The 15786-nt window shown below is 47.6% G+C and overlaps 1 protein-coding gene across 1 annotated transcript in view; it reads left to right on the top strand.

The window, feature by feature from the left end:
* The window catches only part of fgf22 (fibroblast growth factor 22), a 146345-nt gene that overhangs the window by 117944 nt on the left and 12615 nt on the right, over positions 1 to 15786 (top strand). The gene's annotated exons all lie outside the window — the stretch shown is intronic.

Below are 15786 nucleotides of genomic sequence, written 5' to 3' on the forward strand. Positions count from 1 at the left end.
TATCTAACGGGAGTGCCATTTTATAGTATTGTGTTTCTCGGCACTGCGGTCGCTGGGAAACACGTGGCTAAACTCAGAGCTATGAGACTTTGTTCGCATTTAGTAAAATCGTGCCCATAGAATCCCAATAGTGCAGATGGAGGCCACTCAGTCCATCGAATCTACACCCTGGAAAGAGCATACCACCTAGGCCCCATCCCCACAACCCCCCACCCAACCTTTTGGACACTAAGGGGCAGCTTAGCATGGCCAATCCACCTAATCAGCACCCTTGCTTTGTGAGAGGAAACCGGAGCACCCGGAGGAAACCCACGCAGACACAGAGAGAATGAGCAAACTCCACACAGGCAGTCACTAGAGGTGGGAATGGAACCCGGGTCCCTCACGCTGTGAGGTAGCAGTGCTAGCCACTGTCACCCTTATTTGTCTGTAAATTTCTTGCTGCATGAGTTTCATTTGTTGGAAGGTTTGGGAAGGATAATCCATAGCACAGTTTTTTCATTGGCAGATGAATTCTAAATCAGAACGCTTAAATCTGTTAACCTATACTGCCTGAAATAAACATCAGCTATGGGGAAGATAGATTTCAACTTTAAACTGGTTCGTGGCATCCAATGAAGTACAGTGGAATAGCCCTCAATGAGAAAATGCTGGGAAATTCCTAAAAAACATATCGACATAAATGCCATATTGACTACACCATTTACTGGTTTAGCAGAGTGGGCTAAACAGCTGGCTTGTAATGCAGAACAAAGCAGCTGCGCAGGTTCAATTCCCATACCGGCCTCCCCGAACAGGTTGCAGAATAAGGCGACTAGGGGCTTTTCACAGTAACTTCATTGAAGCCTACTCGCGACAATAAGCGATTATTATTATTATTTACCACTCCCTAAATCTGAAGTGATGACAATAAAAATAAAACCTTTCCATGTCCGTGCCTTTACAACATAGTTTGAAGTGGACAATATTTTCCACAACACCCACAGTGATAAACATCTGGAATAAAGCCATGTTAACATGTATTTTAAAAAAAACAAATACCTGGGAATGAGGTTACATCACCCATGTCTGGTTCAGCTAATTCTGGTAAGTGTCTCGAGTCCCATTTCTCAGCGAACGATATCATCTGTGACAAATGTAAACCTACATTCCTCTCATAGTTCCTGCCTCTCACTGAGGTTGTACCAGTCGCTTCTACTCTTAAGCAACAGGATAGATTTCATTGGTGACGATGGTGATACTCAGAAGTATCCCAATCCTGGCTGAGGTGGTATCCACAATATGTTAAACAAAACTAAACTTATATGCCACGACTTAAAATGTAATATTTTGGGAAGACTGACCACCAGAGGAACTCTGCACAAAGGCATTTACAATGTTGACACACTTAATGATGAGAGAGTGATACCTTCACTGGTTGGTGTCGGTAAGTGGGCCTCTCAGATAATTCCAGTTGAAGGTGAAACAAAGGCATGCAAATTCTACTTCTCCACCCCTTGGTGCGAAGCAGGGGTACAGATTGTATAATCGTATACTTTCAGCCCTGGATTTCCCAATGCAGAGAAATTCATAAGAATTAGCATTTTCCAATGGTATATTCTTGTGATGTTCCTGGACCAGGGACAATGTCATTTTCTCAAACCTCAAAGTTATGCTGACAGAAATGTAATTATCTTTTATTTGGTGCGTTTTTTTAATTTCAAAAATATATTCCAAGTTACACCAGGGATTTGGCGAGGCAGATGAACGACAATGTGCTCTACATTCTACAAGACACAAAGCTGTTCAGAGCAAAGTGGAGCAAAGGCAAAATGATAAAAGCTACATCATGAGAAGGGGGGGGGGGGGAGGATCCATTTGTGTTTTATTCTGAACATTCCGCCTCAAAGCAACTTGAGAATAATAAAGTAATAAAGGCAGCTTCAGGTGACAGAGTCTTGTGCAACTCTCTCTGTTACAGGGCAGCACGGTGGCCTAGTGGTTAGCACAACCGCCTCACGGCGCTGAGGTCCCAGGTTCAATCCCGGCTCTGGGTCACTGTCTGTGTGGAGTTTGCACATTCTCCCCGTGCCTGTGTGGGTTTCACCCCCACAACCCAAAAATGTGCAGAGTAGGTGGATTGGCCACGCTAAATTGCCCCTTAATTGGAAAAAATAATTGGGTAATCTAAATTTATAAAAAAAACTCTCTCTGTTACGATAGAAAGTTTAAACTGCTATTGTTCCCTGCATTCTGTTTAAGCACATCTTACATGACTGTAATGGCGTTATCCACTTTGCCATAGTGTGAAAGTTTAATGAAATCAAGATTAATGTCACTCCTGTTTGCCAAGATGTGAAATTTAGAGTTCTATCTGATGGTCACGGAATAGTAATCCTAGAAATAATTTTCTGTCAGGAGTGCCTACCTTAGTCTCCAAAGGGTGGGCATGTGCGGAAAGGGTTACAAACTTAGATTTGCTGCAACAGACAGCTTCCTCTCCCCACGCCCCTCACCTCCCCAACCCCCCACCCCCTCCTCAACCCAACCCAAAGAAAAATCCAAGGGGTGAAGAGAGGCTTTTGTTCACATTTAACTGTGACAGATCACCACTACAGGGCCAGAATGAGAAAGGCGTGTTGAAATGGGAAGGTAGACCTTAAGCCTACACAAGTGCAGCCAGCATGGGGCACAGAGTCCCAGATCAAAGGTGCTAGTCACGGTCATTAGCTGCAAATGCAGAGTCAACATGAAAAGATGTCTTAGAAGCAGACCCTCTCCATTTATAACTTAGCAAACTGTGAAATAATTGAAAAGGTATGTCAATCAGAGGAAGGCCATGGTGGGATTTGATGAGTTCCCATGCAGTATTGTACTAGCTGGGCTGTGGTGGGGCCGGCACAGGAAATGCTTACTAAAGCCTTAGAAGACTTTGGGTCTGCCCTTTAATCTGTACAATTAATAAGCCTTTTACTCTTTTTTGTACACTCATTGAATATAACTGGGAGCTATTGTTAAAGCCTCTCTCAGGTGAGCACTTTGGGGTCAAAAAGGAGCCTTGTCTGAGCTTTATTCTATAGACCACACAGTATTTTAAACCTGACAAAGGGCCCTGTCAGACCATCAGGTCAGAGATGGTTGATTGATCTCATACCCAGCCTTTTTTTTCCACAAGGCCTGTTTCCTTTTGGTTCAAGCGGAGTCACTCTTATGTTTTGAACATGTTACAGCTTTTATTTCAAAGCCCAGAACATTTAACGAGTTTCTTCTCAGCGTACCAGAAGCCTAAATGCGGACTGACAAAGAATCCCAAAGTGCTTTTGTACTCCGCCGTCAAACAGCTGAAGAGCATCAGAGGGAAAAGGGACTTGAAAGACTAAAATATATTCCACCTACAGTCACCTGAAGACCGGGTGGAAAATACTTTTTGTTCAATTCGTTTTATAATGAAGCAGGTTTTAGTATTTGTTTTTAAGTTATGCCTGGAGCAAGATAGCTTTCTCAGAACGAAGCCAGGGCTTTGAAATTTGGAAAAACCTTGCATAGAAATGTGGGCGATAGCTCTGCTTAATTCCATTATTAATAATAAGAAGTCTTACAACACCAGGTTAAAGTCCAACAGGTTTGTTTCAAACACGAGCTTTCGGAGCACAGCTCCGAAAGCTCGTGTTTGAAACAAACCTGTTGGACTTTAACCTGGTGTTGTAAGACTTCTTACTGTTCTCACCCCAGTCCAACGCCGGCATCTCCACATCATTATTAATAATAATCACCGCCACTAGCCTACAAGAGAAAAAATGGACAGGGTCATTGGATACAATTCCAAGAACGTCAGAAAAAATCCTTGTTCGATATCATAAAAAAACAGAGTTTGACTTATCCAGTAAATGACTGAGTGTAGTCACAGATGGACAAAATCACAGAATGTGATCTGGGAAACCACAAGAAGGAATCCTGGAATCCCGTGCAATAAAATGGAATTAAACCTATTCATTTGTGGTCAGAAAGTGGCCCAGTTAATAATGGAAGTGTAACATGCACCAGAGACAGATGGCTGGTAACATGTTACAGTACCGACCTTGTTAATGGGGGAGAATTTCCTCTGGCCCATTTGCGCTATCATTATTTTTTTTAAAACACACAGCAAGGATAATTGCTCTGCTCCTTGTTTCTAATGAGATTGTTAACATGCTCTTTAAGATTGCTAGTTTGGGTGGAAATGAAGCGCAGAGGAAATTTATCCCCTATGTTTATGATACGAGAGTGACGGGAGGAAATCAGCCTCCTTTTTACTTGTATTTATATCATATGGTAGAGGTAATGAGTTTAGTAGAAGCAGTGTTTATAGGCAAAGAAGTGATAATGATCAGAATACAAATATTAAACTGTTATGATATCAGCTTGCTATCCTAATAGAATTTAGGAAAATACATTATGAACTGCACAGAATAACAAAAGGTTATTATCATGGGTCATCTTACTTTGTAACAAAGTAATTAATTTACAATGCACTGTTTGTCATGACACCACACAATGGGATCTAAAGCTACGGTGAATTTTACAGCAGATATTAGACTAGAATCGGCAAAGAAAGTTAATGAAGTAACGAGATGTGAGCAGGGGCCGTTACACAAGGCACCTCTGTGTCTGTGCAAAACGTGCTAAATTTCATTGCAACCATGAAGTTGCGCCGGAACTATAAAGCCTGTTCCCCAACTAGGCATGGCATCTGTGGGGAAATCACAGGCTTGCAGGTATACCCTATTTGCCAACTATTCATTTGAATGGTCTGAGGGTCAACCATGAAAGGCACGTGCTTACCCTGCCAGAGCTTCCAGTGAACACTGCTCAGTGTCAGAACAGCCAATGGGCGTCCACCCGAGCTAACGTTTGCTGAACATTGTTGATCTGAACCTCTTGATGGTGATTACTCTGAAAATGTGAACATAACTGGAAGTTTGTGAACACTTTTGTGACAACAATTTCTCCACTCCAGCATAAAATGTATTGGAAAGACAGAAATGATGACCGACCCAGACAAGGCTCCAATCTTAGTCTGGGTTGCATTTGCTGATTCCTCAGAATTATGAAGGGGAAAATCAGCCAATTTTCCCCATTGCTAATGTGAAGTAATGGTGCTTGCTGTAAAGTGTCTGTGGCTTTTGTATGTTAGGTGAGAGGGGTTTAGGCATGGCTGTCACATCCCCACCAAACCCACATCTGCCCTCTAACACTTGCTGTCTAAACTCGCATGAAGAATGAACACTTGGGCATGGTACCAGAGGATGCCTACGTCTAATAGATCCTCAAATGGTGAACAGAGAGAAAAACATTGGCAAAAATAGATAAGAGCAAGTGGTCGAGATTCTCCCAAAAGGGAATAAAGTCCCCGAGCGAGCGCGTTTAGCTGCATGTTTCCGGCACTCACAGTGCCGAGAGACACATGGCTATTCAACGTGGCTGGTGTTGGATAAGGGGCCTGAACGGGGAGCGTGCCCCATTTTGTACAGTGGGGCGCTCCGCTCGCCACTGTAGCAAGAGATCAGGATGCCATTTTGAAATACCCTTGCAGTGCCAGCCTGGCGCCTTGGCAGTTCCACCTGGGTGACAGCCTGGTGGCACTACCGAGGTGCCAAGCTGGCATTTTCTGCACGTGCGCGATTGGGCCAAGATTACCCAGCGTGGGTGTTGGGGGAGTGCGGAGGAGAGCCGGGGAGCCTCCCATATTGCGTTCAGGCTGGGGAGGTTGGAGATTGTTTTGGGGGCCTCGAAGATCAGGATTCTATTGAAAATGGCATCCCGATCTCTCGCTACAAAGGGGAGTTCCAGCGAGCGGAGCACCTCACTGTACAAAACGGGGCTATGTGCAGCCTCGGCAGTGTATTCCCTGTTCAGGCCCCATATTCAACGCGTGTCGCGTTGAATAGCCATGTGTTTCTCGGCAATGCGGGGAACACGCTGCTCAGCGCGCTCACTCGGGGACTTTGTTCCCTTTTGGGAAAATCGTGCCCCATGTCTTCTGGTTTGCACGTTGGATTCTGAAAATTGCGGATCATCCCATCGCTAACTTCGCCTCTTCACACTGATTTGCAATGCACTTCTGTCTTGTAATGTCCTTCGTAATGAAACATTTCTGAATATTTCAGTCAGTTTCCTAACTTGTCTGTGCCAGCTGAAATTGTTCCACGGTGCTATTGTGGAATCCCACAGCCATGAAAACCCTATTTCCTTTCTTGTTGTGTTTTATTCCCCTTCTGCAGGCACTTTGATTGTTTCCAATGGTAAACGTACAAGTAGGGATTTGAGCTACTTTCAGGGCTGAGAAATGAGTTAAAGGCAGCACATTTGTCATAATATTACCTCCCATACTTACTTTATTATAGTGCCTGCATGTCCCCCAGCCTCACCCAGCGTAGTAACCAAATGCAACGGCAGAAACAAAAATGTTTAAAGAAGTTAAAGGTCATTTACCTTATTTTCAATTGACCAAAATGTCAATTTTCAAACCTGTTCCTACTGGGTCTATTCAGTATGAGGGACCTGGAGGTTTCATTAGGAATGCATTATCACTCTGAGATTGCAATGGCGCCTAAGAGATACTCAACATAGTCATTTTTCTTCAGCTATTAGATGGGAACACCGAGGTCTCGTAACATTTTTGAAGCCTTTGCTTCAATCTGTAATGCATGAGCTCCATGTTGATAAATGGAACTCCCTGAGATGGTCTCACAATGCTGGTGTCTGGTTAGATTCCTCCCACTCTGATACAACCCCAATCTCAGATGAGAGAATGTTTGAATTGACACATCAGAGAGTCATGCTGTTGGCAATTAATTGGAAATTACGGGTGGTATTGTGTTGTGAATATGGTCACAGTCTGACGTGCGAAGCTCATTCAGATCTGCTTGATCAGAAAGGTGACATATAAAATAGTATCATCTGGGAACAAGATTGTAGATAGCACGAGACTCAACACATTAACAGTTGCGTGGAGATGCAACTTAAAGATGCAGGACAAGGTGCTGATAGGTCAGCAGATAATGCAAGTGGCATGTCATCACCCCCCGTTAGTTTTGGAAACCAGGTTTGTTTTGATGCTGGTTTTATTATATTACAAATAGTCAATCATGTTGTGCATACAATATGTAACTTACTCTAGAATTACTTTCATGGGTGTCGTGATGAAGTTCCCGCAGCCCTCATGTTTTCAACAATAAGGTATCAGATGGTAGAGATAAATGTCCTTTGCTGTACAGATAAAATGCTCTGAGATCTTTTTCATTCAATGATGCATTGAAATTAACAACCCCATCTTCTCACAAGTCGGTGGAACTCCTTGTAAACTTGATCACCTGATTTAAACATTTCCCATTTGGTCTGACATCATCCTGACTACTTGATCACAGCAGATGAAAGTGCTGATCACCTTTGTGATACCAGTGCAGTTGCTTCAACCTCAGATAGGTTTTGAGTTAATGAGTCCTGACAATGAGTCCAAGGAGGCTATTGATCTACTGCCCTCACCAGGGCAGCATTTGCCACAGAGGTGGGTAAGAAGGCGGGTGAGCTCATTTAAAAAAATTAAATTGAGAGTACCCAATTTGTTTTTTTTTCAATTAAGGGGCGATTTAGCGTGGCCAATCCACCTACCCTGCACTTACTTGGGTTGTGGGGGTGAGACCCACATAGACATGGGGTGAATGTGCAAACTCCAGACGGACAGTGACCCATTGCCGAGATCGAACCCGGGTCCTCGGCGCTGTGAGGCAGCAGTGCTAACCACTGCGCCACCATGCCGCCTAGAGCCGGCAAATTCATGCAGCATGTAGCATGGTGGTTGCCTGATCAGTTTCCCCCTCCGCGCAGTTTTTTTTAAGAGGTAGCTTCTCAGGGAGGATGGTCACCTGCCTGGTCGTGGTGGGTAGGCTCTTTGCCCAATTATCGGCCATTTGCGGGCAGGTTGAGGATATCACCCGAATAATCAGAGGCTAAACTCAAGCCAAAGCATCAGAGACACTTTCATATCTGGTGGTGAAGTCAAGGCCCTAGAGCCATTCTCCGCACGACATGAAAAATGACATGCTGGATCTCATAACTTCCTCCTCTGGTACTTAAATTTGAATTTATTTGGCTGAAGAGACAAATTTATCTTTCTGAAGGTAATTGAGATGTTATAGTGGAACAACGTTGGGCAGCACAGTAGCATAGTGGTTAGCACAATTGCTTCACAGCTCCAGGGTCCCAGGTTCGATTCCCGGCTTGGGTCACTGTCTGTGCGGAGTCTGCACATTCTCCCCGTGTCTGCGTGGGTTTCCTCCGGGTGCTCCGATTTCCTCCCACAGTCCAAAGATGTGCAGGTTAGGTGGATTGGCCATGCTAAATTGCCCTTAGTGTCCAAAATTGCCCTTAGTGTTGGGTGGGATTGCTGGGTTATGGGGATAGGGTGGAGCTATGGACTTGGGTGGGGTGCTCTTTCCAAGAGCTGGTGCAGACTCGATGGGCTGAATGGCCTCCTTCTGCACTGTAAATTCTATGAAAAATTAAGTTCTGTTCATTGGGGCACCAACATTCTGCTCCAGCCTCGAATTGCAGTTGGCAGGGGACAGTGTCAGGTTAAGATGTGTGTTGTACAGCATTCCTACGGCACTCCAGTCACCTCATCCTGCGTTGCCCATGAAACTTGCACATCCCACCAGTTGTGCCTTTGTATGGAAAGTCCCACCATGATGGCATTTTAACTTCCGAATTTGCAAGGCCCTCATGTAGCCAACCAAACTCTTGCTGAACCATGGTGCGGTCAGTGGAGACAAACATATGTTTAAAAATTGAACTGAGACAATTGTGAGAATTGTGCAAAATTCATAGTGGATCTTCCAGCCCCGGCCGTGCCTCTTATTCACAGTTGATGTTAGCTGACGACTGCCCTCTTCAGCAGTAATATTATGCCAGGGGCCATTTTCCAGTTTCTTGACTTTCTTGCCCTCAATCACATTAGTTTTGGGCACTGGACTATCCTGCTTCATTCAAATGTTAAAATGGTTTTGGGTTCGCATTTAACTCCTCTTAGGATTTCCCCCTGCCTCTGATCATTTTATGGCCTCAAACACGCCTCCAGTTAAAATAGAAGCCATATAGAGTGTGGATTATTCAAGCCATGGCAGGAGAGTCTGGCCCCGGATGGGCATCATCGCAAGTGGGACGGGAACATTTGGAGGGCAGTTCTCCAAAATTTCCCACCCCGCCCGTGGCTATGCGCCGGGGTCAGGTGGAAAATCCAGCCCTTAGTTTCTCTACAGCTGGGAATCCACAATTAAATATCGGCCTCAAAATCTGTGGTATCAAACACGCAGGTGACCTTCAGAGCTTATAGTGCTGCATCTTACCCCATGTGTCACAGAAGCTATTCCCATTTGGCTTTCAGTAAGGGTGTTTGTCAAGATTCTTCCCTTTTTTAAAATCAAGCATTAAGGTTTAACATTGCAGATGTTCCCTGAACAGGCAACGTTTGGGTTTACAGGGTTGGAGAAGCACAAATAATACTGAATGTAAATTTAAAAGGGAGGGTTGGTGCAATGGGACAGGTCCTGCAACAATCTATCTTGTTGCTTAACTGGGATAACTTTGTATTAGCAGCCACTATTTGAAGATAAGACTATAGACAGATAAAGGTTCACTGAAAGCTAAGCACAGTGTATTTCATCAGTACCGTGCTGCTTGCAGACTGCCTAAACGTCATGGGACTAATACATTACATCCTGACAATGTGGTATTGATTGACAGCAGTTTAAGATACACTTCCTTAAAGTTATATGCACATTATAGCTCAACAGCCCTTTTCTCTAACTAAAAGGTTTACCCTAAAAGAATCAAACAATTTACATGAAAATAACATTGCATCTGAATGGACTTTAACACAAAGCGATAAATTTACAAGTCTGTGAAACATATCAGTGGTTTGCTCATTCGTCCAGCTGGGTGATCTTTGCTGGAGACTGCTGTTTTTTTCAGAATGCTGGTTACGGGTGTTTTGTTTGTGTCTCAGACCGTGTTCTAGTTGTAATAGGATTACTCGATGTTTCTGGTTGTGGTATTGTTCTGATTTGGCATGTGTTTTGCTACACTGTAATGCCCTTTGGTGTTTGTCCTTGATACGTAACACAGAAACCTAGAAAATAGGAGAAGGGGGAGGCCATTCGGTCCTTCAAGCTTGCTCCCTCATTCATTATGATCATGGCTGACTATCCAATTTAATAGCCTGATCCCGTGTTCCCCCGAAATCCTTTGATGCCTTTCGCCCCAAGCGCTAGATCTAACTCTTTCTTGACAATATACAGGGCTTGATTCTCCCGTCACCGACGCCGAAATCGTGTTCGGCGATCGGCTGGAGAATCCCCGTTCCCAACCAAAGTATGCCCCCCCCCCCCCCCCCCCCCCCCCCGGCAAACCTCCGATGCTCCGCCCCCGACTGGCTGAATTCCCGACGGTGTCGGTCACGTGTGGTCTTATCCGTCGGGTACTCGACGTGGCGGCTGCGGACTCAGTCCAGCGCCGTCACAGTCGGGGGGGGGGGGGGGGGGGGGCACTCCCCTGGCAGGGGGGACTTTATTAGGGACTGGGGGCACAGTGGGGGAGTGGTTTGGGGCGCGCGAGCCAGCCAAAGGGGGGAACTATTTCACGGGCCAGGTCCGCGAGCAGCCATCGCCATATAACACGGGGCGGGCACTGCAGGCAGCCGCCATGTAGCACGGCGTGGGCACTGCAGGCCGCTGCCATGTAGCACGGCGTGGGCACTGCAGGCCGCTGCCATGTAGCACGGCGTGGGCACTGCAGGCCATCGCCATGTAGCACGGCGTGGGCGCTGCAGGCCGCCGCCATGTAGCACGGCGTGGGCACTGCAGGCCATCACCATGTAGCACGGCGTGGGCACTGCAGGCCATCGCCATGTAGCACGGCGTGGGCGCTGCAGGCCATCGCCATGTAGCACGGCGTGGGCGCTGCAGGCCATCGCCATGTAGCACGGCGTGGGCGCTGCAGGCCATCGCCATGTAGCACGGCGTGGGCGCTGCAGGCCATCGCCATGTAGCACGGTGTGGGCACTGCAGGCAGCCGCCATGTAGCACGGCGTGGGCACTGCAGGCCATCGCCATGTAGCACGGCGTGGGCGCTGCAGGCCATCGCCATGTAGCACGGCGTGGGCACTGCAGGCCATCGCCATGTAGCACGGCGTGGGCACTGCAGGCCGCTGCCATGTAGCACGGCGTGGGCGCTGCAGGCCATCGCCATGTAGCACGGCGTGGGCACTGCAGGCCATCGCCATGTAGCACGGTGTGGGCACTGCAGGCCGCTGCCATGTAGCACGGTGTGGGCACTGCAGGCCATCGCCATGTAGCACGGCGTGGGCACTGCAGGCAGCCGCCATGTAGCACGGCGTGGGCACTGCAGGCCATCGCCATGTAGCACGGCGTGGGCGCTGCAGGCCATCGCCATGTAGCACGGCGTGGGCACTGCAGGCCGCTGCCATGTAGCACGGTGTGGGCACTGCAGGCCATCGCCATGTAGCACGGCGTGGGCACTGCAGGCCATCGCCATGTAGCACGGCGTGGGCACTGCAAGCCGCTGCCACGCGCATTCGCGGCCACAGACCCGGGAATTTCAGTAGCTCGAGCCGGCCGCTCTACGCTGCCTTGCTGCGAGCCCCCAGCAAAATGAGGAATCAGTGGCAGTTATACACCATTTTTTCTGGCATACAATGCCACCGTTCCCACACCGGTGTGGTGACATCGCACCAGAATCAGAGAATCCAGCCCACAATAATTTGGCCTCAGCTGCTTCTTGCAGTAGCAAATTCCACAGGTTTACCACTCTCAGGGTGAAGAGATTGCTCCTTATCTCGGTCTTAAAAGGTTTACCCCATATCTTTAGACCATCACCCCCGGTTCTGGACACCACCACCATTGGGGACATCCTTCCTGCATCTAGCCTGCCAAGTCCTGTTCAAACTTTACAGATTCCAAGAGATGCCTGCGCGTTCTTCTGAGCTCCACTGAATATAATCCTAACCAACTCGATCTCTCCTCATACATCAGTCCTGCCATCCCAGGAATCAGCCTGGCAAACCTTCTCGCACTCCCTCAATAGCAAGAAGATCCTTTTTCAGACAAGGAGACCAAAGCTGCACACAATATTCCAGGTGTAGTCTCACCACGGCCCTGTATAGTTGCAGCAAGACATCCCTGTTCCTGTATTCGAATCCTCTCGCTATGAAGATCAACAGACCATTAGCCTTAACCACCTGCATGCTTACCTTCAGCGACTGGTGTACGAAGACACCCAGATCTCCAGCACATTGCCCTCTCTCATTCTATGGCCATTCAATAATCTGCCTTCCTGTTTTTGCTAGAAAAGTGGATAACCTCACATTTAACCACATTATACTGCATCTGCCATTCATTTGCCCACTCACGCGACTTGTCCAAATCACATTGAAGCATCTCTGCATCCTCCTCACAGATCACCCCCCCTCTCCCCCCACACAGCTTTATGTCATCTGCAAATTTGGAGGTATTACATTTAGTTCCCTCATCTAAATCATGAATATATATTGTGAATTGTTGGGGGTCCCTGCTCCGATATCTGCAGTACCTCACTAGTCACTGCCATTCAGAAAAAGACCTGTTTATTCCTACCCTTTGTTTTCTTTCTGCCAAGCAGTTTTTTATCTATCTCAATACACTACCCCTAATCCCATGTGCTTTAATTTTACATGCTGACCTCTTATGTGGAACTTTGTCAAAAGCCGTCTGAAAGTCCAAATAAACCACATCCACTGGCTGCCCCTCATTAACTCTACTGGTTACATCCTCGAAGATTTCCAGTAGATTTGTCAAGCATGATTTCCTCTGCATAAATCCATGCTGACTCTGTCCAATCCTGCTGTTGTTTTCCAAGTGCTCTGCTATTAAATCCTTAATAATGGATTCCAGAATTTTCCCCACTACTGGGGCACGATTCTCCGACCCCCACGCCGGGTGGGAGAATCGCGGGAGTGCCTGGCGAATCACGCCACGCCTCCCTGGCACCCGCACGCGATTCTCCTACCCCCCCCCCCCAAAACGGCGTGTCACATTTTGTGACAGGCCGCTCGGAGGATTTTCCGGCCCGGATCGGCCGAGTGGCCTGCCGAATCCAACCGGTTCACGCCGGCGCCAACCACACCTGGTCGTTGCCGGCATGAACAGCGCGCGACTGCTGCGTGTGGGGCCTGTGGGGGGCAGAAGGAGAATCGAGCACCGGGGGGGTGCTCAGGAGGGGTCTGGCCCGCGATCGGTGCCCACCGAGCGTCGGACCGGCGTCTCTAAAAGACGCACTCTTTTCCATCGGCCGCCCCGCAAGATCAATCCTCCATGTCCTGCGGGGTAACGGAGGGGGAAGACGGCAACCTGCGCATGCGCGGGTGACGTCATTTAGGCGCCGCCGGCCGCGTCATTCAGGTGACGTGCCGCCGCTCCTAGCCCCCTGGGGGTGGGAGAATAGGGGGCAAGGAGTGGCCTCCGACGCCGGAGTGAAATATTCCGGTTTTCACTCTGCCGTCGGCACTTTGTCTCCCTTTGGGAGAATCGCGCCCCGATGTCTGGCTTCCTGGTCTATAATTCACTGTTTTCTTCTTTTTAAAAATATTTTTATTGAAGTATTTTTAAAATTTTATAACAATAACAGAAAGAGAACAGTAAACATTAAACATTATGGATTCCATTCGCTACCTTCCAATCTGTAGGAATTGTTCCAGAGTCTATGGAATTTTGATTCGATTTTGGTTCTGGATGTATGCTGATGATTTCCTCTTGATTCCAAGCACCGTCAGCTGGGCGCTTGTAGCTGATGTTCGATCTGGATGCTGATGTTCGATCTGGATAATTGATTACCCACATGCAGCTCATGGGCATCTTTTATCTTCGCCTGTTTTCTGAGTAAAGCTCCGAAGAGTTCAGAGAAAGAGGTACCTGTTTGAGGAGGTGATATGAAGGAAGCTCACATATTTTGGACATGTGATGCGGGCAGGAGGGAGTGTTCGGAAAAATGCAAGACGAAACACCTGGAAAACAGGCACAAGGAGGACCAATGATGGCATGGATGGATAATGTCAGAACATGGACCGGGCTCTCTATCGGACAGGCAGCGAGATCAGCTGGAGAACAGAAATCAGTGGAGAAAGATTGTCCCTAGGCCAATCCACGCCCCCCCCCCCCCCCCACACCCCCCCCTCCCCCCCCCCCCCCCCCCCCCGCGGCCATATCCGTATAACCCTGCAACCCAATTGGAGTGGCACGGCGACACAATGGTTAGCACTGCTGCCACATGGCACGAGGACCCGGGTTCAATCCCGGCCCCGGGTCAATGTCCGTGTGGAGTTTGCACATCCTCCCCGTGGCTGCGTGGGCCTCACCCCCACAACCCAAAGATGCGCAGGGTGGGTGGATTGGCTATGCTAAATTGCCCCTTAATTGGGTGAAAAAACCCTGCAACCCCATCTAACCTTGGCTAGGCACTCCATGTGGATCTTGTCTTGATGCCATTTGATCTGCAGTTTTGATTGGCTAGAATGGTGGATGTGGTCTCCGTTTATGGCTTCTCATGAATATTTTCAGTATTTTAGTGGCAACTGTCTTGATTGGTGATAGGTTACTGCTTGGTAGCAATGCTGATGCTGCTAAGGCTTCTCTGATTTTCCTTCATGATTTCAGCTCCATGCTCCAACCATGAACCAGTGATTTGGGTAGGAAATGGCTGCAGAATTCAAAAATGAAAGCAAACAGTGAAAAACTCTTTTAATAAAATGACGCTATCGTGCCCGCCTCTACCACCTCCGCCGGCAATGCGTTCCAGGCACCCACCACCCTCTGCGTAAAGAACTTTCCACGCATATCTCCCTTAAACTGTTCCCCTCTCACCTTGAACTCGTGACCCTTAATAATTGAGTCCCCCACTCTGGGAAAAAGCTTCTTGCTATCCACCCTGTCTATACCTCTCATGATTTTGTAGACCTCAATGAGGTCCCCCCTCAACCTCCGTCTTCCTTTTTTAAAAAAAGTATTCAGTTAATTTATTAAATAAAATAACAGATGAAAATAATCCTAATCTACTCAACCTCTCTTCACTGCCAGCACGCTCCATACCAGGCAACACCCTGGTGAACCTCCTCTGCACCTTCTCCAAAGCATCCACATCCTTTTGGTAATGTGGCGACCAGAACTGTACGCAGTAATCCAAATGCGGCCGAACCAAAGTCTTATACAACTGTAAAGTTGTGGGAGGAAACCAGAGCTCTCGGGAGGAAACCCACACAGGCACGGGGAGAACGTGCAAACTCCACACCGACAGTCACCCAAGGCCGGAATTGAACCTGGGTTGTGAAGCAGCAGTGCTAGCCACTGTGCCACCATGACGCCCCATATTTAAAGTGAGATGACCTGTTACTGGTTGGATTCTACTTCCCAGCCCAGTCTGTAGCATTTACATTCAGCAGCACTGAATTCCTCTGCCTGTGGAATTCTATTCAAAGTGAAACGCTGTTTAGTTTCTGTTCCTGCTTAAATTTTGCAGTAGTTAGACTTTTACTAGTTAAGCTCTCCCAGATCTGAACAATTTGACTGGGATCTGATGCCTCCTGGCTGGAGCGGGATGCAATCCCGGGATAAAGGTACGGTGTGTGTAGAATCTCTGCAAAGCTGCATAATCTTTCCACATGGTGAGTTTGGAGAGGTGTTTCACTTTCACACCAGTTCTTCGTTTTTTCCGCAGGATGTGAAG

Source organism: Scyliorhinus canicula, chromosome 18, assembly GCF_902713615.1.
Source record: "Scyliorhinus canicula chromosome 18, sScyCan1.1, whole genome shotgun sequence".
NCBI classification, from domain to species: Eukaryota; Metazoa; Chordata; class Chondrichthyes; order Carcharhiniformes; family Scyliorhinidae; genus Scyliorhinus; species Scyliorhinus canicula.